Below are 21809 nucleotides of genomic sequence, written 5' to 3'. Positions count from 1 at the left end.
GATCCTTGCCTGGGAAATTTCCATGGACAGAGGAGCCTGGTGGGCTATAGTCCATGGGGTTGCAAAGAGTTGGACATGACTGAGCGACACACACACACACACAACTTCTTTAGAGATGGACAGAAAAGGAAAAGATTCCTACCTCACATGGTGCACAAAAGATACGTTTTAAACATCCCTAGGCACTTTGGTTTAATTTTACCTGTCGTTGAGCTTTATAAATGGAATTACAGTGTATGAATTTTTTTTTTAGGTGACGATGTAGAATGTGAAAAAAATAATAAATTATAAAATTTTAAAAGTGGATCAGATCAGATCGGATCAGTCACTCAGTTGTGTCCGACTCTTTGCGACCTCATGAATTGCAGCACGCCAGGCCTCCCTGTCCATCACCAACTCCCGGAGTTCACTCAGACTCACGTCCATCGAGTCAGTGATGCCATCCAGCCATCTCATCCTCTGTCATCCCCTTCTCCTCCTGCCCCCAATCCCTCCCAGCATCAGAGTCTTTTCCAATGAGTCAACTCTTCGCATGAGATGGCCAAAGTGCTGGAGTTTCAGCTTTAGCATCATTCCTTCCAAAGAAATCCCAGGGCTGATCTCCTTCAGAATGGACTTGTTGGATCTCTTTGCAGTCCAAGGGACTCTCAAGAGTCTTCTCCAACAGCACAGTTCAAAATCATCAGTTCTTCAGCACTCAGCTTTCTTCACAGTCCAACTCTCATATCCATACATGACCACAGGAAAAACCATAGCCTTGACTAGACGGACCTTTGTTGGCAAAGTAATGGCTCTGCTTTTGAATATGCTATCTAGGTTGGTCATAACTTTCCTTCCAAAAGTGGATACATAAAATAAATATTACAAAATCCAGAGGAAAAGCAAAATATTTTTACTGCTTGACATACCTCTGTACTTGTTTTTCTTCTTTATTTTTTGACTATCTACTTTTTGATCGTCTCTGCCTGTGACAATGATTTTGTAATACTGACTTTAAGACCTTCTGGTCTGTAAAGGGGAAGCGCAGGTTACTTGTGTAGACAGTCCTTCTGACACACAGTGATTCTGACACCAGTTCTGTGGGTTTTTTCCTCTGCGACTCCAGCCAGGTGTCTTACAGTTCAGTTCTGACACACACTGGAGGTGGCGCCAACCTCACAGGTTATGGGTGCAGCTCCCTGAGACTTCCCACCATTTCAGATACCAATTACAAGCACTAGGTCCTCGGGTTACCCCAATTTCTATCTAGCTCGGCTGCAAGTCAGAGGTTCCCATAACTGCATCCTTGCATTCAGTCATGTGCTAGAACAGCTCAAAGAACTAAGGGAAACATTGACCTTGTCTTTGTCAGATTGTTGTTGTTTAGTTGCTAAGTCATGTCTGACTCTTTTGAGACCCCATGGACTGTAGCCCACTAGGCTCCTCTGTCCATAGGATTTCCCAGGCAAGAATACTGGCGTGGGTTGCTCTTTTCTCCTTCAGGGAATCTTCCCAACCCAGGGATTGAACTGGTGTCTCCTGCATTGGCAGGTGGAATCTTTACCATTTGAACCACCAGGGGAGCCCTTTGTCAGGTTATATTATATTATATCACATAATAAAGGACATGGTGAAGGATGCAGGTGAAGAGATATGTAGGGTGAGGTATGGAGGGGTCCAGAGATCAGAAGACTCTATCCCAGGGAGTTGGGGTCTATAAGCCTCCTGGTGTGTAGAAACTCGCTGGATCCATAGTACTGGAGTTTTTATGATACCTTCAACATGTAAGCGTGACCCATGATTACCTCTGCCTTCAGTCCCTTTCCTTCTCCTCCAGAATGCGGGAGTGATCCTGTCTCTTCATCTCTTGTATCTGTTGCTCACTGTGGTCCATGTGTAGTGATAGCTCATGGTATTGAATAGTTTTCATTTTCATTTCTTGGTTATTTATGAGGTTGGACACATTTTCACATTGGCAACTTAGATTTCCTCTTTGTTGAAGTACCAATTTAAATCTTCTGCTCATTTTTGAAGTGCCTGGTCTTCTGTGTAGGACATGTTTTTATGTTATGCATTCTGTGCTTCATAAGCTTTGCTGGTTACCCGTGTGATACCATCCTTTCTCCATCTGGGGCTGTCTTCTCCTTCATGCTTCCTTCCGTGGTCCACATGTAGAAGGTACACATTTCAGTGTAGCTCATTATCATGGACTTTATGGTTAGTGATGTCTATATTTTATTCATGAAATATTTCCTTAGCTTATGGTCGGGAAGTTGCTCCTCCTTTCTTTTACATTTTGATTTTAATGCTCTAGAACAAATTTTCGTATAAGGTGTGAGTTGGGCTCCAGGATGTCCAGTTGTCCCACCATGAGGTTGTGAAGACCACCTTCTCTCCCCTGCTCACACAGCTGCCCGCTGGTACCCTCATTACAGTGTTGATGTCAGCGTGACCTGTACCATCCTCATTTTTAGTTCTAGATCTGAAAAGGAATCACGTCAATGTTTCTTGTTTCTTCTTTATCATATTTGCTCAAGGTTTTGTTCATGTGTGCCTTTTATTAGATTAAGGAAGTTTCCTTTTATTCTTAGTTTGCAGAAAACTTTTTTTTCCAATGATTAGCCATTGAATTTTATCAAGTGCTTTTTATTTATTATTGTAATCAATATGATTTGTTTCATGTAAATCTCAATATAACAAATCTCACTGATTTTTTAAAAAAACTTTATTTTGTATTGGGGTATAGCTGATTAACAATGTTATGATACTTTCAGGTGAATAGCTAAGGAACTCAGCCATACACGTACATGTGTTTATTCTCCCCTAAACTGCCCTCACGTCCACATAACACTCAGCAGAGTTCCATATGCTGTACAATAGGTCCTGGTTGGTTTTCCATCTAAGTATAGCAGTGTGTGCATGTCCATCCCAAACTCTCTATCCTCCCATTCCTTCCCCTGGCATCCAGTCTGTGAGTCTCTTTCTGTTTTGTAAGTTCATTTGTATCATTCCTTTTTAGAGTCTATGTTTAAGGGATGTCATATGATACTTCTCCTTCTCTTGCTGTCTTACTTCACTCAGTATGACAATCTCTAGGTCCATCCATGTTGCTGCAAATGGCATTATTTCATTCTTTTTTAATGGCCAAGTAATATTCCATTGTATATACATACCACATCTTCTTTATCCAGTCCTCTCTCAAGGGACATTTAGGTTGCTTCCATGTCTTGGCTATTGTAAACAGTGCTGCAGTGAACACTGGGGTGCATGGATCTTTTCGGATCATGTTTTTCTCTAGATCTGTGCCCAAGAGTGGGATTTCAGGGTCATGTGGTAGTTCTGTTTTTAGTTTTTTTTAATTTAAGGAGCCTCCCTACTATTCTCCATAGTGACTGTATCAATTTACATCCCCATCAACAATGCAGAGGGTTAGCTTCTCTCCATACCCTCTCCAGCATTTATCATTTGTGGATTTTTTTGATGATAGCCATTCTGACTGATGTAAAGTGATATCTTATTGTAGTTTTGATTTGCATTTCTCTAATAATTATTGATGTTGAACATCTTTTCATGTGTTTGTTGGCCATCTGTATGTTGTCTTTAGAGAAATAGACATGTCTATTTGGGTCCTCTGCCTATTTTTTGAATGGGTTGCTTGTTTTAATTCTGTTACGTATCATGAGCTGTTTGTAAATTTTGAAGACTAATCCCTTGTTGGTCACATCATTTACAAATATGATCTCCCAGTCTGTGGGTTGCCTTTTCATTTAGTTTGTTGTTTCCTTTGCTGTGCAAAAGCTTTTGAGTTTAAGTAGGTCCCATTTGTTTATTTTTGTTTTTAATTTCCATTTTTCTGGGAGATGGATCGAAAAAGATACTGTTCTGATTTATGTCAGAGTATTCTGGCTATGTTTTCCTCTAGGAGTTTGGTAGTGTCCGGTCTCACATTAGGTCTTTAATCTACTTTGAGCTTATTTATGTGTTTGGTGTTAAAGAATGGTCTAATTTCATTCATTTTTTTTTTTTTTAACATGTCCAGTTTTCCCAGCACCATTTATTGAACAGACTGACTAATCTCACTAAGTTTTGAATGTCAAACCATTTTAGGGATAAATCCAATTTGCTCACAATTTATCATCCTTTTCATATAGCCTACTTAATTTGATTTGCTCACGTTTTATGTCCAGCTTTAATGTCTGTGTTTATGAGTGAGTTTAGCCTATAATTCTCCTTTCTTATTATCTCAGATTTTCACAGTTGTGCAGTGTGTTGGAAGGAGTCTTTACTACCATTCTTTTCTGTTTCTTTTTTGGGGGAGGGGGTTCGTTTGAATCCTTTTATCATTTTAAATTTCCCAGCTAATTATTTTGAAGTTATACTTTCTCTTTCTCTTTTTTTTAGTAGCTATCTTAGAAATTACAACATGCACCCTTTATTATAAAATCTCCTCTTAATCTGTACCTCTATTGTTATCCTGTATTCTTGCCTAGAAAAATCCCATGGGCGGGCTACAATCCATAAGGTCTCAAATAGTTGGACATGACTGAGTGAGTACACGTGGACAGTTAAAAAAATCCAAACAATGAAGAGTCTTTTATTTCATATTTAGAGCATCTTACAATTTGGTATTTTAATCCAAAATAACTTTTCTAATGTAAAAATCTTTAGAGCTTCCATTATCGAAGGTCTGCTTCATTTATCTATTGATCAATGAAGGTCTACTGATGTCCAACTCTCTGTGTGATCATGTCTGACATGCTTTCATTGCCTTTATTTTGAAAGGTATTCTTACTAAGCATAGAATTCTAGGTTAGTATTGTTATTTTTTCAGTGTCCTGGGCACACTGAAACTCCAGTACTTTGGCCACCTCATGCGAAGAGTTGACTCATTGGACAAGACTCTGATGCTGGGAGGGATTGGGGGCAGGAGGAGAAGGGGACGACAGAGGATGAGATGGCTGGATGGCATCACTGACTCGATGGACGTGAGTCTGAGTGAACTCTGGGAGTTGGTGATGGACAGGGAGGCCTGGTGTGCTGTGATTCATGGGGTCGCAAAGAGTCCACACGACTGAGCAACTGAACTGAACTGAACTGAAGAGCCAGAAGATGAACACATGATACCTTAAAAGCTGCTGGATAGAAATGAGTTGTTAGGCTCTGTGTGTTCACAGTTCCCTTTCACAGCAAGTTGAACTCATTTGACACGTGGTTAACTGGTAGCTGTTCTCTGTGAACAAAAAGCAGTGTGTGCATCCACGTTTGGTATGGTTTTTTTTGGTTACAGTCTACATGGTGCTTGAGCTCCTTTTAACTGAAGCGGTGCACTTATTTTCATCCTTGTCTCTGCTCACACAATGTTTATGAACCAAATGAAGAGGTTTTCTCCAAGTCGTGTGGCTTTTTCAGTGGTGAATAGAAAAATCACCACGTGGCATTTTCTCCCTGTGGCTCACAAGTGGCATCTGCGTCTCAGCTTCTGTCCTGCCCATAGTTTCTTGCAAAGGTATGGTCAGCATCTGCCAGCATGACTACGTGATAGCACTCACTCTTCCTCGTGCATACCTTCACCATTGTGGAGTCCAACAGAATCATCTCAAGCAATAATTTTGCCAGTAATGTTCATTCATTGCATAGTATTTGTCTTTCAGTCTGAGGCTTAGTTTGCAATCTTTATGGCTACAGTGTGACCTATTTTAGCTATACTCCTTACTTAGCTATAAGGAGTGCAGTATTTAGTGATGTCTCTGTAGTTTTTTTTTTTTTTTTACTTTGAAGTTTTTAAAAATTGTAAAATGCATATAAAATTTGATACATTAACCATTTGAAGTGTATAATTTAGTAGCATTCATTATATTCAAAATGTGCAAACATCACCACTGTTTATTTCCAAAACCTTTCATCACCCCAAACAGAAACTCTGTATCCACTTAACAATGACTCCACTTGCCCCCCACCACCCGTGTCTGGCAGTCACCATTCTACTTTCTGTTTTGCCTGTTTTAGATATTTCCTGTAAATGGAGTTATACACTATTTGTCCTTTTGTGACTGACTTATACCAGTTAATATAATGTTTACAAGATAATATCCACATTATGATCTATGTATCAGAACTTCATTCACTTTTATGGTTGAAGAATATTCTTCTGTATGTATATATGTGTGTATGCTTCTGTGTGCTGAATTTTGTTTATCTATTTTTCTGTTGATGGACGCTTGAGATGCTATTTCTGGCTATTGTGAGTAATGCTGTAATGGACATTGCAGTTCAAGTATCTGTTTAAATCTCTGATTTCAGTTCTTTTAGGTATGTGCCTCGGGACAGAATTTCCTGGTCAGATTCTGAATTTAGCTTTCTGAGGAAGCACCTGACTGTTTTCTGCAGTTTGCACAATTGATATTTCCACCAGCAAAGGATGAGAGCTTATATCCTCATCCATACTTGTTATTTTATGTATGTTAAAAGTTACAGTCATCCTAGTACGTGTGAAGTGATAGCTCCCTGTGGTTTTTGTTTGCATTTTCCTAATGACTAATACTGGTAATGGAAGGCAGGAGGAGAAGGGTACAAAAGAGGATGAAATGGTTGAATGGCATCAGTAGCTCAATGGACGTGAGTTTGAGCAAGCTCTGGGAGACGGTGAAAGACAGGCAAGCCTGGCGCACTACAGTCCATGGAGTCTCAAAGCATTGGACGCGATTTAGCGACTGAACAACACATGACTGATGATGTCGAGCTTTGTTTCACGTCCTTGTTGGCCATTTGTACAGTTGACCCTTGAATGACACAGGTCAGTTTTTTCTACATCGTTATGCTTTTTGTACATCACATCCCCATGTCTTATTTTTGTTATAACTGGAATTTTGTACCTTTTTATTCCTTTCACTCATTTTGTCCAGCTCCCACCCTTGCCTTTGGCGGTCACCAGTTTGTTCGTATTATCTGTGAGCTGCTTGTTGTTTTTTAGATTCCACATTTAAGTGAGATCAAATGGCATTTGTCTTTCTCTATCTTATTTCACTTAGCATAATACTTTCCAGGTCCAGCCATGTTGTTATAGATGGCGAGATTTCATTTGCTTTTTTAAAGGCTGGATAATATGCCTCTGTGTGTGTGTGTGTGTGTGAAATATTTTCGCTATCCATCTGTCAGTGGACATTTAGGTTATTTCCATATCTTGGCTATTGTAAGTAATGCTGTAATGAACATACATCTTTTTGAGTTAGTGTTTTTATTTTCCTTGGGTAAATACCCAGAAATGGATATGCTGGATCATATGGTAGTTCTACTTAAAAATTTTTTTTTGAAGAACTCCATACTGTTCTCCATAGTGGCTGTACCAATTTACAATCCCCCAACAGTGTACTACGATTCACTTTTTTCCACATCCTTATCAGAACTTATTTCTTACCTTTTTAATACTAGCCATTCTAATAGGTGTGAGGCGTTATCTCACTGTGGTTTTGATTTGCATTTCTCTAATAATTAGCAATGTTGAACATCTTTTCATGTACCTGTTGGCCCACTGTGTGTCTTCTTTGGAAAAATGTCTATTCGGATAACCTGCCTTCTTTTTAACCCCTTATGAGATATATGAATTGCAAACATTATTATTTTGTAGATTGCCTTTTGATTTTGTTGATGGTTTCCTTTGCCATGCAAAAGCTTTTTAAATTTACATAGTCTTGCTTGTTTAGTTTTGCTTTTCTGCTTTCGCTTCTGGTGTTAAATCCCAATAATCATTGCTCAGACCAGTGTCAAAGAGGCTTCCAGCCTATGTTTTCTTCTAGAAGTTTTATGGTTCAGATCTTAGAGTCACACCTTTAATCCATTTTGAGTTAATCTTTTGTGTAAGGTGTAAGATAATGATCTAGTTTCATTTTTTTTTTCTGTCTTAGCTGTCCAACACCAGTTACTGAAGAAACTCTCCTTTATCCATTGTATATTCTTAGCTCCTTTGTCATAAATTGAATGATCATAGATGCCTGTTTCTGGGCTCTCTATTCTGTTCAGTTGGACTATGTGTCTTTTTTTTTCTTTATCATCTTACCATACTGTTTTGCTTACTAGAGCTTTGTGACATAGTTTGAAATCAGGGAACATGCCTCCACCTTTTTCTTCCTTAAGCTTCCCTTAGCTGTTGGGGTCTTTTATGGTTCTGTACAAATTTTATGATTGTTTGTTCTATTTCTGTGAAAAATGCCATTGAAATGTTCATAGGGATTGCACTGAATTTGTAGATTTCTTTGGGTAGTAGGGACATTTTAACAATATTAATTCTTCCAATCCATAAGTGTGGAATATCTTCCCATTTATTTGTGTTTCTCAGTGTCTTTCATCAGTGACATAGTTTTCAGTGAACAAGTCTTTAATTTTATTGGTTAAAAAAATTATTTCTAAGTATTTTATTCTTTTTGGTGCAATTGTAAATAGGATTGCTTTCTTAATTTCTCTTTCTGATAATTTAGTGTATGGAAACACAGTAGATTTCTGTCCATGATTTTGTATCCTGCAACTTTAGTGAATCCATTTATTTATTCTAACTTCCCTTGGTGGAGTCGTTAGGGTTTTCTATATATAATGTCTTGTCATCTGTGAAGAGTTACAGTTTTACTTCTTCCTTTTTGATTTAGATGCCTTTTACTTCCTTTTGTCTGATTGCCATGACTAGGACTTCTAGTACTTTGTTGAATAAAAGTGGTGAGAGGGAGCATCCTTGTTCTGCTCCTCATCTTAGAAGAAATGCTTTCAGCTTTTCCCCTCTGACTATGATATTAGCTCTGGGTTTGTCATAGACGGCCTTTATTGTATTGAGATGTGTTTCCACTGTACCCACTTTGTTGAGAGTTTTTATCATGAAGGTGTGTTGAATCTAGTCACATGCTTTTTCTGCGTCGATTGAGATGATCATATGACTTTTATTATTTATTCTGTTAATGTGTATCTCAAATTGATTTGCGGATGCTGAACCATCCTTGCATACCTGGAATAAATGCACTTTCTTATGGTGCATCCACTTTTTAATGTAATGTTGAATTTGGTTTGCTAATATTTTGTTGAGGATTTTTACAGCTATGTTCATCAGGGATATTGGCTTGTGATTTTCTTTTCTTGCATTGTCCTTGCCTGGTTTTGCTATTAGGGTAATGCAGGCCTTGTAAAATGAGTTTGGAAGTGGTCCTTCTGTTTTTTGGAAGAGTTTGAGAAGGATTGGTGTTGATTCTTTGAATGTTTGGTATGGTGCAGCCATCTGGTCCTGGACTTCTGCTTGTTGAGAGGTTTTTGATTACTAATTCAATCTCCTTACTAGTAATGTCTGTCCACATTTTCTGTTTCTTTATGATCCACTCTTTGTAGGTTGTATGTTTCTAAGAAATTTACCCATTTCTTCTAGGTTGTCCAATTTGTTAGTGTATATTGTTTGTAGTAGTCCCTTAATGATCCTTTCATTTTTGTAGTATCAGTTGTAACAGCTACTCTTTCATTCTTGATTTATTTATGAGTCCTTTTTTTTTTTTTTCCTTGGTAAGTTAGTTTTGTTTCTTTTCAAAGAACCAGCTCTTGGTTTTATTGATCTTTTTTCCCCCTTTGTTCTTTCTATGGTCCTTGAGTTATAAAGTTTATGTGAGATTTTTCTTGTTTCTTGAGTTTGGTATTCATATCTATGAAGTTCCCTCTGCTTTTGCTGCATTACCTAAGTTTTGGTATGTTGTATTTCCGTTTTTATTTCTTTAAAGGTATTTTTTAGTTTCTCTTTTGATTTCTAAATTGACCCATTAGTTGTTCAGCAGCATATTATTTAATGTCCACATATTTTGGTGTTACATTTTACATCTTTTTATCTTGTATCCCTTAACTAGTTATTGTGGTTATAGTCATGCTCACAGCTTTTGCCTTTTAAACTTCACATTGACTTTTTAAGTGATTAATCCACTACCTTTTCTATGTATTTACCTTTACCAATAAGATTGCTACTTTTACAGATTTTCCTATTATTAAGGAGCATCATTTCTTTTCAGGTTAAAAAAGTCCCTTTAACATTTAAGGCCTGTTTAGTGGTGATGAACTACTCTTGCTCTTACTTGTCTGGAAAACTCTTTTCTTAATTCTGAGTGGTAATTTTGCCTGGTAGAATATTCATGGTTGAAAATTTTATTCTTCCGCAGTTTGACTACATCATGCCACTTCCTCTGGGCTGCAGTTTCTGTTGAGAACCTACTCATAATATCATGGGGGCTCTCTTTACATAAAAAGTAGTCTCTTGCTGCTTATAAGATTCTCTCCTTGTCTTTAACTTTTGATGTTTTAATTGTAATGTGAATTGGTGTGGTTCTCTTTGAGTTCATTGTATTTGGAGTTCTCTGGGCTTCCAGGATCTGGGTGTTGTTTCCTTCCCCAGGTTATGGAAATTTTTAGTTAGCATTTCTTCAAATAAGTTTTCTGCTGTTTTTCTCTCTCATCTTCTGGGACCCCTATATTTTGAATGTTAGTTTGCTTAATGTTGTCCCATAAGTTCCTTAGCTGTCTTTACTCCCCCCACCTTTTTTTTTTTTTTTATTTCCTTCTCCTCTAATTTCCTCTTTGGTGTCTTTGAGTTCACTGATCCTCTTTTTCTTATTCATATAGTCTACTGTTGAACTCCTTTAATGTAGTTTTAGTTCAGTTACTTTATTTTTCAGTTCTGTTACTTCTCTTTGGTACTTTTTGTATGTTCTGTCCCTTAGTTGTACTTCTCACTGTGTTTATCCATTCTCCTCCTGAGTCAAGGGAGCATCTTTATCACCATTATATTTTCCTTCTTATGAGGTATGTGACATACCACTGTTCATTAAGGTTTTTTCCTTAGGTTTTTACCTTATTCTTTCATTTGGGATGTATTTCTCTGTATCTTCATTTGCTTGACTCTGTTGGTTTCTATGTATTAGATGAAATAGCTACCTTTCCAAGTCTTGAAGGGTTGGCCTTGTGTAGGAGATGAACCTTATTTTTCAACCCTGCCCTAGCTGTTGTCTCTAAAACCTTTGTGATTTTCCAACCATCCTATTTTATTTTTAGGAGTTTTCCAGTTGTTGAGGGTGTGCCAAGACTAGTCATTGTCCCAGTGGGGAGGATCTTGGTCAGCACCTAGGTTCAAGGTCGGATTGGAAGCCAGACCCTCAAGCAGTAGCTTTTAAAGGATGTAGCTATATATCACATCTTGTGAGTGTAAGCCCTGCTGTCTACAGACCAGGTGAGCCCGAGGTGTCCACTGGGTGGTAGCCACAAAAACTGGGTCATTGGATGTGTGTAGAAGCTTCTCTCTTGGAGATGCTGGTGCTCTGGAGAGCGTGAAGATGTTGCACACTGGCTGGAATGAGAGGAGGTGTACATAGTTGGCATCTACTGAAAAAAGAAAAAAAAGAAAAATAAAATGGTGCCCACTGGTCTTAGCAAGGCAGAGGGAGAGTATGGAAGATGACACCCACCAGAAAGGGAAGAAAAAAAAGACACCTGCTGGCTTTAGCAAGTGTCTACTGAAAAGTGCACAGCCTGAAAGTTGAGAATTATATTCTATCTGGCAAACTTTCTGAGCACTTAAGCCCAAGAGGCAGCCTCTCAGACCACTTTGAAAGACTGTTCTGAAGAGGTAAGGGAGGATCCAGGATATATAGGAGTTTGGAACAAAAATCAGGTAGTTGGAACATCAAAAGATTACTGATAATTAAAACAGACATCTCATGTAATGAAATTACCAGTTTTCTGTGTATGGGAGGATGTGAAGATCTGGATTCACTGAAATCATTCCTTTAATATAACTGTAGCTATCTAGGGCCATCTATCCTGGTTTTCTCCATCCTGAATCTCCCTCAGGGTGGAGTTTGCGGGGGGTGGGGAACAGCTGCTGTGGCTGATGGCTGCATCATTCTTTGTTTACTGATATTCATTGAGGACTTTGTCCACACAAGGCAGAAGGAGAGTAGGGAGATGGTCCCCACCACCTTCTGTCCTTGGAGAGAATCCTAGGAGCCCCCTGCCCCTCAGACCAACACTTTAAAGTTAGCAAATAAATCTTTTTCACTTAAAGTCTGGGTGATTTTTCCAAGGCTCCTTGTCTGTTGGTCCTGAGGTGGGCGAATCTGTGTGGGGGCCCTTTAAGGGCTGTTTCTCAGTTTCCCACAGTCCAGTGGGTCTCATGGGTACGAGCCCCGCTGTGACCACATTTTAATTTAATTAACAGTGTTTTAGGGTATAGTATAATTGCAACTCTGTGCTAGTCTTCGCATGAACGAAGAATGGAGCATCCTGAAATTTTCATTGTTGACATGATATGGCTGACAGCACTTTATAATGACACTTTAACTTTTCCAACAGGATTATAAAAAGGGCACTTTAACTTTTCCAACAGGATTATAAAAAGGGCACTTTAACAAAAATATTTGATTTTTTTTTTTTTAAGTTTGTCATTCAGATTGTTCCCTCTTGAAGTGCGATGCAACGTCAGGCCTGTGTTTTCTTCCTTGCTTGTTAGGAAAGACCTCTTTCAGGAGCTCATACATCACCTTCATTTCTTGTCATTTTCACCTTTACTTGTGTCATCAAAGATAAAAGTCAATAATGTTAGTGTGGTAGGCATGTATTTGATAGGAAAGGACATCGAATGAGGGTTAATATTGTAGGCTGTAAGTTTGTTAGTGAATATTATTATGTTTGCTTGCCTTTGTAACCTTGAACATTTGGTACTCAGATCATAAATACTCAGAAGATCAGGAACCTCTATGTTTGTGTTACTATTTTCCATCACTGTTTTATGCTTCTGTGAGTGAGTCTGAACATCTGACTTGATATAATTGTCGTTGTGTAAAGCATTAATTTTCCAATTACAAGTAGCAATAAAGAGATACCATGGAAGTTGATGAGAAGGAACAAGAGTTCTGACTGGCATAACCTCTGCATCACCTGTACGGCTTTTGTAACAATGATAGCACTAGATTTCTGCAAAAAAAGCATCCCTTTGTTGAAAATTTGAATATGGGTCAACAAAATTTTGATTTTTTTTCCTCTTGGCCAGTGCTATATTCCCAGTGGGAAAAAGTGCCTGCAGACTATCTAAGAGACCATTGGACCCTGAAATGTTCAGCAGGAGGCACCTTAAGAAAGAAGAATTGATCTGCTCTTTCATTATGCCTTACACCTAAAACTAATACTGTGTTACATATGTTGTATAAATTTTGTTTCAATAATAATAATAAATAGAATTAATCTGTTCTCTTGTGTTATTTCATGAGAGATTTTAAACCCAGTTCCAAACTTGGAAAAGTGCCTTCCTTTCTCCCCCAGCAATCTCTTGATTGGTAGAACATACTGTGCTAAGTGACATTTAAATTAAAGGGAGCATTTTTTGGTGTTCTTTCTATGAAATAAATGAGGATAGTTATATCAAGAGTCTCTTTTTACAGCTCAAATTTCATATATACTTGTGTATATGGCATGTATGTGCTAGGGCTTCCCTGGTGGCTCAGATGGTAAAGAATCCACCTGCCAGTGCAGGATGGGGTTTGATCCCTGGGTCGGGAAGATTCCCTGGAGAAGGAAATGGCAACCCACTCCAGTATTCTTGCTTGGAGAATCCCATGGACCAAGGAGCCTGGCGGGCTACAATCCACGGGTCACAAAAGAGTCAGAAACTGCTTAGCAACTAAACAATGATAACAAATATGTGCTAACTAGAATTAGCCAAATCACTAGGCTTTGTTTTGCAATATTTTTCCTTATCACAAAAGAAATTTTGCCTAAAAAGATACTCTTAATATAATCTTAGGGTTTAGTTTTAAAAGGGGGTTATTGGCAGTTTGAGTGACCTTGGTAGATTTTAAATCCCTGTTGCATAGAATTGTTCATTATAAAATATTCTTGTCTCTTTGACAGTTGGAACTTTATTTAGTGGGTTTATATTGCCCTGGGAACTTGGCATGCAAGAGATGTGACTGGTTTTTCTTTTTAGAAGAAAACTTGAGGGACACACAGCAGTTACAAAACCAAACTGTCACCAAATTGGTTAACCCCCTGTCCTAGCCACGGAAGCTGTTTTTCTGACTGGATTCGTGCAGCCAGTACTGAAACCAATGCTGATACTGCAGCAGAACTAGCTTTATTAAATGGTCAAATGATGGAGAAATGGGAACCTAGTTTGAATATCAATTTCTCAAGCCAAATGAAATTAAGACACCACATATATGAGGGCAGGGGCTCGAGGTGAAAGGGAGGGACTTGGGAAGAGAGGGAGGAATATTCATGAGTTATTCGAGAACAGGGGTGTGGTTTGGACTCCTTTTCAACCCTTGTATGGGCTTTTCTGATTATTGTCATGCCAACTGTCAACTGTCTTGGGCTGATGGGTGTGTCATTTAGCTAATGCATTTAGCTAACTGTGGCATGAGGCCCAAGGACACTGGAAGGCAAATCTTCTGCCATTTTGGGTTTAGCTGGTTCCAACCAGTTCTTGTTTTTCTCTTTGCAGCTTCCTCCTAAAACTTAGATATGAGCGATTGGTGTCCCTTCTAGGAGAAGCAGGAGTATAATTCTGGGACAACCACCTTGGTAACAAAACCAGGAAGATGGTTTTATATTGTTAAGATGTGATTGAACAGTAATTATAAGGCTATTGAAATCAGTACAATTTTAAAAACATTTTATTTGCCCAAACTCACATTATATGTTAAAATTCTCTTTCTGATATAGTGTACTTGAACCTCCTAAAATTTTAAATACTGTTCAAGAAGTATGTGTGAACATGTTTTAAGATACAGGGTAGACTAGTTCAAGGCTATATATTTAGCTGCTTTTTGACAAGTGAGGATTGTGGGGGAAAAAACCACTGTTGTAAATATCGTGAAAGGATTTTTGTGATAGCCGATATTTCTTAGACTGACTTTTTATGACATAGTTTAAATGCAAAGATGTTATTTAGGATTGCCTTCATTATGTAGGGATCTAGTGTAGTATTTGATTTTATTTTTTTCCTGGAAAGGTGATTCAGTGATGTAGCACTCATAGTAGAATGATTTCTCACTATTCACCTGGTTTGCAAGGCTACCTTTATCTTACACTCAATTCTTTATATGCATCAGGTCTCTTTCCAGATGTTCTCTTACATTTCAGCAGCTTTAACTGGCCCCTCTTGGAGTTTTGAGGGTGGGGTTTACCCCTGGTGATTATGATTTCTGTTGCAGACAAAATTTCAAGCAGTTTAAAGAAGATTTGTGTAGACTGGAAGGGCGGGAAGTGTTTAGGTTAGTGGTTATCAGTTTCAAACCACCAGTTTATTTTCAGCTTAAAATAAAATGTAGTGGCACTATAGATCATTCCATTTATTACTAAAATTCATTTTTGGAAGTGCTTTGTCCTCATTAGTTAGAAACTGTCTCACCTACCACATCTTTTCCCCATGGAAAGTTTTTAAATGTTTTTGCTAACCTAGGTTTTCTTTGGAGTACAGCTATTACATGATTGTGAAGCAGATTGTTGTGAAGGGTTTTGCAGGAGAATCTTTGAAAAGAAAGCCATTGAAGATGATTCTGTCTCTTGAACTCGGCTCGGGACTTTCCTTTCACTTAATTGCTTATTAATTCAGCTAACAAACTGCCGAGAGGAAATGATAAAAAGGATGGTGGCAGTTACCTGTTTAGTTACTAAGGGTGGTCCAGGTGTATTTCTTCCATTCATTCCATTGTAGAACAGGGAGGTGTAAGTTAGGTGTTGAGCCCTTTCTTTATCTCTGCGATTCTTGCAGTTGTCCTGGGAGAAACGCTTACCTCTTTCTGTGCAATCAGTGAACAACCTTCTGCTTACTCCGTCTCTCTTGATGAACGCAGGTACCTTCTGGTCTGTTCATTATTTACCATTTAATACACTGAAGCTACAGGAGTAAGATTAGAGTTAGTTAAGATTAGGTTGCCGTCCTGCAGTGTAAGTTAAAATCCAGATACACTGTTTGACTTGGTCTCACTACATGTTATGCTAAATTTTAAATATATTACAAATAGTGAAATAAATGGAAATAAATCCTATTGTACCATTAACTACAATATAGTGCTTTAGCTTTTGCGGCCAATGGTTCCAGGCCAGGAGGCCCTGTAACTGGTTAAATACAGTATAAATGCATCCAGTTTTCTAGAAGACAACTTTAGGCTGTACTTTATAAGAGTTTTACAGATTATTTCCCCTTTGCAGTGGCTTCATCTTCATCTTTTGGAATCAAAGTTCTGTTGCATCGGCCAGGGTAGAGGACACTGGTACAAGACCATGGACTGCCAGTGGATAGTTGGTTACAAATTGGACTTGACCTGAACTTAGAGACGGTGTCTAAAAATGGAAGTTATGTACGAGTGTGTGCATTACCTCTGTTAATTTACCTGGATTTATAGACTTTCAGGTATAGGATACCTTGTTTCATTGCACTTCTTAGATACTGATTTTACAAATTAAAGGTTTGTGGCAACCCTGCATTGTCAGATGATGGTTAGCATTTTTTAGCAATAAAATATTTGTTAATTAAGGCAAGCACATTGGGTTTTTGGACATAATGCTGTTGTACACTTAATAGGCCACAGTATAGTGAATCATAATTCTTATATGCACTGTGAAACCAAAAAATCTGTGTGACTCACTTAATAGCGATATTTGCTGTCTTATGGTGGTCTGGAACCGAAGTGTAGTGTCTCTGAGGTAGGCTTGTAATCCTATAAGCTGTTACTAAGCAATCTGCCACTTTATAATTATTTAAATTATTAATATTTTGCATAGTTAAAAACCCAGCCTGCCGAATGCTTTAATAAGTTATTTGCAGTTGAGAGGGAGAGAGTGTGTGAAAAAGAGAATGCCTCTGTTCAGGGTTGAATTAAAATATTTTAGTAGTATAGGTACTTTTGGAAATAAAACCTAGTTTAAATGAGAAAAATTGAGGCCTGTTATGAATGGCACCGAACAGTGCTGATTATTTTACCTTTGACAAAGTGGAAAATTTAAAGCTTGGTGTATCCCATTTTATTAATATAATAAAGTTTTATAGTGTTGTTCTGGGCGTCGATATATGTTCTTTAGTGTTTATTAGCCCATGGTTATAGTAAAACGTTTTAGTTCTATGCCTGGCTATTCTGTACAGAATGCACATATTAAAACGAAGGGAAAAAAATTGAATCTCTATCTTTCTCTTCCCCAAGTCTTTTTCTATATGATTTCTAAATATTTTGGTTGTGTATGGCATCTAATATGATTGGACACAGAGAACATCTTTTTTATCATTTAACGTAGGTTAATAGCTTCCCCAGACTTGTTCTAATAATGAAGCTATGAGGGAAATGACAAGAATGGTGGTTTTAAATTTCTCTAGACTCACAGTAAATTTTTCCATCCTGATGGCAGGAATCTTGAGCATCTGGAATCTGTGAGAAGAGTGAATTGTTCACGGCGGGAAGACTGTCATCAAACTCTGAGCCATTTATTCTCTTAGGAACTACTGTCCTGTACAGAATATTATATTTTTACAGAGGCACTTTTCTGGAACTGGGGAAATATCTTCACTTCTTCATGTATTCTGTATTTTTGAGATGTTATTTTGAGAATGAGTGTCACATCTTGTCATTAATTTCCGTTGATTTAATTAATTTATTATTATATTTATATTAGTCATTTATATTTGTCTAAATATAGTTTTGAAAAAGCAATAGAAAATAAACTGTCTTAAAGATTGCTTTCTGGTTTATATAGGTAAATCTATGATCTATACTTTGTTATCTATTTTCTTCAATTTTCAGATTATCTACAATATATATTGTGATACTTTCTACCTGTATTATGGCATAGATGTAATTCCTAAAATGTTTGCTTTGGAGAGGGAAGGAAGGAGTGTGCGAAATTCTCTGTTAAGTTTTGGTGAAAACGTTTCTCAAATAGGGAGTCAAGTTTCTGATTAGCCCTGGATCATGCTGGGCGCTTACAATAAGTTTAAGTTGGTAGAAATTTCTCATTCTGTTTTCTTTTTTAAATTCTTGTATGTGTGTGTGTGTGTGTGTATGTATGTGTTTAAAGACAGTAAAACCTTTTTCCCTGTTTAGTAAGTTTTTGACTCTGAACGAGACTCTCCTGAGTCTTGATACTTTATTGTCCTTGTGTTTGGATGTAGTGTTGCTGAGGCCTGGCTTGATTGTTACAGCAGGGCAGGTAGGTGTCATTGCCTAAGACGTGAGCCAGCATCTTTAACTGGACTGCTTTCTGTTAGGTCTTACTAGTGTCTTCATGCATTGTGGATACCTACTGCAGGTATTCGGAGAAGGCAATGGCACCCCACTCCAGTACTCTTGCCTGGAAAATCCCATGGACGGAGGAGCCTGGTGGGCTGCAGTCCATGGGGTCGCTAAGAGTTGGACACGACTGAGCGACTTCACTTTGACTTTTCACTTTCATGCATTGGAGAAGGAAATGGCAATCCACTCCAGTGTTGCCTGGAGAATCCCAGGGACGGCGGAGCCTGGTGGGCTGCCATCTAAGGGGTCACACAGAGTTGGACACGACTGAAGCAAGTTAGTAGCTGCTTAGCAGCAGCACTGTAGGTATACAGCTCAGTAGTTTGTTCACTTAGGTAAGATGTTCTTCTGCTTCCCAGTTTAGCGGTGTTTAGTCTGTGGGCATCTGCCTCACCTGCTGTCCATCATCAGTTCAGATGAAACACGAGGCCTGTGGGGGTCCTTCTTCCTACACATGGTTCTGTTACTCAAGTGTCCAGGAACATGGGTTTCTGGATGGGTAAATAGTCTTAGTGTCTTATCTGTACTTTAGTCCGAAGATTCCTTCTTCCTCCACTAAATCACGATGCTCAATGTTCTGCCCACCCCTCCTGCCACCTGGCAATGCTCCCACTCCATCACTGCCTCAGGGGACCCGCGGCCACTTTGCCATCAGACTGTGGACATCCCGTCCCCACTGCTGTGAGGTTAGTCCTTGTTGCTGCTTTGAATGGTTATCTACTCATCACTTTGATCTGGCCCCCGAGGGACTTTAAGTTGCAGTAGGATTTGTTATTTTCATTTAGACTTCAAGTTTGCAACAGCAGCCATGAACCATCTTCCCTCTAATGAGTAGTAAAATCATAGCCCCCCGCCTTTGCCCACTTCTCTTCAGACTTTCTGAACCCCTGCACTAGGGTAGGTTAGGGGCTTCTGTTTTTTGCTTTGCCCTTGGATTACTTTTGATGTGGTCCAGATGGTGCGTCTAATACTTTACAGTCTCCTTGATAAAAGACACTTCTCTCTTGTTTGACAAACGTGATAACTCTGGTCACTTTCCTTTGTTACGAAGCGTTAGGCCTTTTTCTCATCTGTGCAGGAAATAAACATATTGCCTGATTCCTTTTTTTATCCATTATTCCTGTTCTCCATCCACCACCCTATTTTAATGATTCAGAAGAAAATTTTCACAAGAAAGATCAGTTTTGTGGTGGTTTGTGCCAAATGGTAAAGTCTCTTTGTGACTTTTTGGTATAAGTTCTTGACTGATGCAGTTTTCTTGACTTCTGAAGATGCTGTATTCTGTGTGAAGGATGTCTGTTAAGTTTCAAATTCCAGAATCTTTTATATTTTGATAGAACTGTATCACTTTGAAATGGAAGATAAAAGTCAGAGATGTTTCAGCACTTAAACTGTAAACAGGAATCCTTAAAGAGGAATTCTTGGCTTTTTTTTCTTTTTTCTTTTTCTTTTTTGATTGGAGTATAATTGCTTCATAATGTTGTATTAGTTTCTGCTATATTCTTGGCTTTTTTCTTATGAAAATGTTAATTATATCAAGAACTCATGGGAAAAATTGCTGAGAGACCAATTGTTAAAAGGCTCAAAGACAAGATCTGTTGTTGTTTTTTTTTAAAGACAACTACTACCTCTTGAGATGGATTATGCTGCTGGCTGGTTTTGCCTCTATTTCTGCACGCAGCCGGGTTCCCTGAGGCTTAGTTTCACCAAAAGGAGGACGATATGAGTGATTTTATGACAAAGCTGATCCAGTATCTGATGAGCCATTTTCCACTGTCCTCTCAAGAGGCAATGACCCCAAGGTCCAGAGTGATTGAATAATTTGAATGAACATCTGTTGTCAGGTCTGCTCTGAGTCATTTGTTTTTGTGAGGCCGTTCTGGTGTGGTGTGGCTGTTCATCTCCAGAGTGTTTCCTTGTTATGTCTGACCTTGGCAGGGTGGACAAAGCGAGGAGTATATCTGATTATCTCAGTGAAGGGATTACTAGTATTCTTCTGTAATCACATGAAGCATGTTAAGATGAGTCCAATTATTCAGCCTGTTTAGGCTGAATGATGAATGATGGGCTCCCAGGAGCTTCAGTCTGGATTTTGAATTAAGCCTGTAAGTCGACATACGTACATAAACCATTGTCGTGAGAACTTTGTCAATGATTACATGACATTGATATAATCAAAATTATAGTTATTGCCACTTCTTGCAAGTGATTGTTGCATGATGCTTATTGAGAAAGTTTTAAGCTATTTTAAAGCTGGGACTGTTTGGCATTTTTCTTCTTCACTTTCCTTACGGTATAGATGTCTAGACTGACCCACGTCGGGCATCAGATCACTTTTTTCATTTCTCTTCTCTCTAGTTCACGCTTTACCCAGTACGTGGGGTCCATCACTGCCTGTCTTTATTGCCTGTTGTGGAAAGCTGTCCAGCAGTATATAAACTCACATTTTCTCCTCTGTCTCTGTGATGCCTTGGCATATGCATACATTTTAACATTTAATGTGGAATTTATTTTAAACATGCTTATGAGGCTATACAGTGAAATGAGGCATCATTCTGAGCTTTACGAATAGCTCATTTAATCATTATTACGACCCTAGTCAGGCTAGTATAACTGTACCTTTATACAGTTTAAAAACTGGATGCACAGAGATGTGAACCAATTAACAGCTGCAGTGTTGGGACTTGTATTTATGTTACTTGGCTGCAGAGTCTAAGCGTCTACCCCAGGGCCTGTGTCTATGCATTTCTTTTCCCTGTAGGGTTTTTCTGCCTCCTCCTTCACCATCCCCAGTTGATGTCTATTCTTTGACCATCTCAGCACAAGCTTCGTTTCCCCGAGGAAGCTCTCCCTGAGCTCGTTCACACCCGCTCTTACCCTGTCGTGGTTTACACCCCCTCCCTTGCATCAGTTCACAGTTACAGCTTCACATGTGTATTCCCAATGTACGATGCCCATCTCCACTGGCACACTGCGGCATGACTGTCTTTGCTTCCCTTTCTCTCCCTCCCCCTGTATGCCCATCCCTCAGCACTCTGGTCCATGGTGAGCACTCTGTATTTGCAGAAGGAAGGCTGGAAAGGACCTAGAGGAATTTTGAGATACAGAGGAATTCAGGAGTTTGCCAGCTCCCTTCACACATTCAAGACGTTGTCCATTTGTTATGTTAAGCCTGTTTCTGAAACTCTGAGGTCAGACAGTTACCGAGCTTGTTTTGTCTTCCAGATAATCTCAGGTCCTGTGGGAGGGGACTATGACAGCAGTAGCGATCTCCAGGAAGTTAATTATTTAGTGAGTTGGTGTAAGATATCTGGAAACAGTTATGCTTTCAGGGTACAGCCAGTAGCGGTCCACTGTGGCTAGAACAGAATTGGGGAGTGAGGCATGAAACTTTTAAAATTGTAAAAACAATGTCTATTTTGTAAAAAATCAAACAATGCAAAAATATGTGTGTATGTATGTGTTATATATATATGCACAGCAAATATGAAATACACATATAGTAAAATGTAACTAATTATTTCCTGTTCCTTTTAGTTTCTCTTC

General features: G+C 38.6%; 1 protein-coding gene across 2 annotated transcripts in view; it reads left to right on the top strand.

Annotated features, from left to right (window-relative positions):
- The window catches only part of MPP7 (MAGUK p55 scaffold protein 7), a 225602-nt gene that overhangs the window by 60213 nt on the left and 143580 nt on the right, over window positions 1–21809 (top strand). The window lies entirely within an intron of this gene.

This window comes from Bos grunniens, chromosome 13 (assembly GCF_055505025.1).
Source record: "Bos grunniens cultivar Pamir isolate PY7600 chromosome 13, Bosgru_T2T1.0, whole genome shotgun sequence".
Classification (NCBI taxonomy): domain Eukaryota; kingdom Metazoa; phylum Chordata; class Mammalia; order Artiodactyla; family Bovidae; genus Bos; species Bos grunniens.
The sequence above is the reverse complement of the archived record's forward strand: the minus strand, read 5'-3'. Positions and strand labels throughout refer to the sequence as shown.